At 38.1% G+C, this 3146-nt stretch overlaps 1 non-coding gene across 1 annotated transcript; it reads right to left on the bottom strand.

The window, feature by feature from the left end:
* Positions 1–1312: 1312 nt before the first annotated feature.
* LOC114116769 (U6atac minor spliceosomal RNA) lies at positions 1313–1438 on the bottom strand. The gene has a single exon (XR_003590589.1). It is a non-coding gene; the product is annotated as a U6atac minor spliceosomal RNA (small nuclear RNA).
* Positions 1439–3146: the final 1708 nt, after the last annotated feature.

The following is a 3146-nucleotide window of genomic DNA, read 5'->3' as shown; positions in this document are numbered from 1 at the left end:
TTGTTAAAGTACAGCTTTGATCATCTCTATTTCCTATTCAGTAACTCTTCATTAGCTAAAGGTTGTGTTACGCTATTCTTTGACTTGACATTCAAAGCTCTCTATTTTGAGTTCCTGCCTAGTCTTATATCACAATTTAGCTACCAACTTGAACTCTTCCACATTTGCTATATTCTTGCAATTATTCCTTCCCATCATTTCCCTCAAGCAGTTTACTGTGCTCTGACACTATTATTCTTCGCTGTGGGGTCAAATTCTCTCTATGCACAAAAAATGTAATCCTAATACCACTTCTGGTGTCCACAAAATCTTCTTTGACCAACTCAAGCCAGATTCTGTGTCCTTCCCCCTCTTTGTGTTGTAATTTGATCAATTAATCAGCCAAACATGTATACAGAGTTGTCAAATGGAATGCCTTCTGCTAGGCATCTCTCTCTCTCTCTCATTTTTAAAGTAGGATGCATAATACAAGTTTTGGCACATGTGGCACTGAAAAGCATAATGCTTTATCCAAATGAAAGATGTATCATGCAATGGTATAACTTGATAATCCCTACGGTAAAATTGTATATATACTGTCTATGTGACCTCACAAGGCAAACTCTAAGTATCTCCAGGAGGGATCAGAGATGGCTTTATGAAGGAGGCATGCCTAGGCTTTGATGAAGATAGGAGTTTTTAGAGCAAATGGATTTAAAGGCATTTCAGACAGAAAGAATGTTTGTTTATGCCTTAGCATCTGTGGGATACATATACCTGACAGTGGAAGCTGAGTCTACCTCCTTACATTTCCAGTTTCCGAGTTTCATATCCTACACAGAATAAGCAAGAATATCTTTCCTGTCCAACCGCTTCAACTACAGATAGTGAAAACTGGGCAGCTCACAGAGCTTTCCCTGACATAAACTATCATATATCCTTAGGTAACTGTCACCATCGTGGTTCCAAACAAGGTTCATCATTGTCCTCATAAAACCCTTGGCATGCACTTTCCCAAAACAGAGAAGATATTGAGGGAAACACTTCCTCCACCCCTGATATTTTCCTCCATGGGCAGAGTCACACGTTAATATTGTAGTCTGACCCTTGTCTGTCAGCTCCTTTACTCATGGCATGTGAAAGTGTTAGTCATTCTGTCATCTCTGATTCTTTGTGACCCCATGAAGTATAGCCTTCCAGGCTTCTCTATCATGGAATTCTCCTAGCAAAAAATACTAGAGAGGGTAGCCATTTCCTTCTTCCGGACCCAAGGATCAAACCTGGGTCTCCTGCATAGTAGGCAGATTCTTAACCATCTGAGCCATGAGGGAAGCCTAAACAGTGGTTAGATGCCACAAAGTAGTTGACAATGTCTTAACTGTATGCATGTTGTCAGACCTGAGAGCCTCGTCCATCTTTGTCAAGGGGAGTGCTAACCTTGTCTCCTTTCATATAACACTCAAGGCACAGCAGGAGAGCCTTTACTATAGCTGAGTCTGGGTAAAAAAAGCCAGGCAGTTGACTCTGCCCCTTCAACTCTTCTTTTTCTTGGGAACTTATCTGAGAATGCTCAAATTCATTCTTCTCTGTTCCTTTACATCAAAGGAAGACAAGGCAGCCCTGGAAAGCTCACTATGAGTGGGTGAAAAAGTTGATTTAATTCAGGTATTCTAAATCAGTGTGTTTCTTTCTTTCTCATTTTCTTCTTTCCTTCCATCCTTCCATGCTTCTTCCCTTCCTTTTCTGCCTGTCTGTTTTTATCATTCACATAAGTAAAATTCTCCCAAAGCACCCCCCCAGTGTCTTGTTTTTATGTGCTCTAGACCCTCACTGATACCCACAGTGACTGTTTTCATTGAAATAAATAACTGTTTCCTGTGTGCCAATTTGGTGAGATAATATCTCCCAGTTTTAGAAGAAAGTTCTAGTTTTTTCCCAAATGGCCTGTATATGATCCTAGAATGCCTATGGATAATCTATTATGGGTTATGACAATAGTGGTGTAGTAAATATCTATTTCAAGTGAATGTCTCCTGGCTGTTCGGCTATATTTATCACGTTTGTGAAATCAATATTTCTATATATATATTTTTATTACGTATAAAAAAAAAGATGCTAGGAAAAAATTCTTCTTTAATCTTGCTTTATTGATTTTAGTTTCTATGTTTAATATTAATTAGTATCAATGTCTAACTAAGCATAATTTAATGATGAGCAATTTTGCCAAAGTTGTATTTAATACAAAGATTCAAAATAAGAATATAATTTAATTTTATCACAATACCTGTGCTGCTGTTGTTGAGTCACTAAATCTTGTCTGACTCTTTGCAGACTTCATGGAGTTCTCTGTCCATGAGATTTCCCAGGCAAGAATACTGGAGTGGTTTGCCATTTCTTTCTCCAGGGAATCTTTCTGACCCAGGGATTGAATCTACATCTTTGCTTGGCAGGCAGATTCTTTACCACCGAGCCACTGGGAAGCCTGTCCCAATATATTTTTAGATGAAATGTAATGATTTTTAAAATTTTTTAATTATTACAAGCCATTGATATTAACTTCCACTGAATTATTCATTCAGTGACATAAGGATTAAGTGAAGTGTCTCTACTTCAGTGAGGATTTTTTTATATTCTTGAAGGAAGGTATCTGATGAAAATATGTTTATTAGTTGAGATGAATATTTTATACCATACATTAAGTGTTTCTATCAAAAACAAGATTCAAACTTGTGTAATTCTGAGACAGAACAAAATCAGTCCTGCTTAAAGCCATTTTTAAGTTAAATTAAAAAAATAAATGCCTAGACACTTACTCCTTGGAAGCAAAGTTATGACCAACCTAGATAGCATATTCAAAAGCAGAGACATTACTTTGTCGACTAAGGTCCATTTAGTCAAGGCTATGGTTTTTCAAGTACTCGTGTATGGATGTGAGAGTTGGACTGTGAAGAAGGCTGAGCACCAAAGAATTGATGCTTTTGAACTGTGGTGTTGGAGAAGACTCTTGAGAGTCCCTTGGGCTGCAAGGAGATCCAATCAGTCCATTCTGAAGGAGATCAGCCCTGGGATTTCTTTGGAAGGAATGATGCTGAAGCTGAAACTCCAGTACTTTGGCCACCTCATGCGAAGAGTTGACTCATTGGAAAATACTTTGATGCTGGGAGGGA

This window comes from Ovis aries, chromosome 10 (genome assembly GCF_016772045.2).
Source record: "Ovis aries strain OAR_USU_Benz2616 breed Rambouillet chromosome 10, ARS-UI_Ramb_v3.0, whole genome shotgun sequence".
Classification (NCBI taxonomy): Eukaryota; Metazoa; Chordata; class Mammalia; order Artiodactyla; family Bovidae; genus Ovis; species Ovis aries.
The sequence above is the reverse complement of the archived record's forward strand: the minus strand, read 5'-3'. Positions and strand labels throughout refer to the sequence as shown.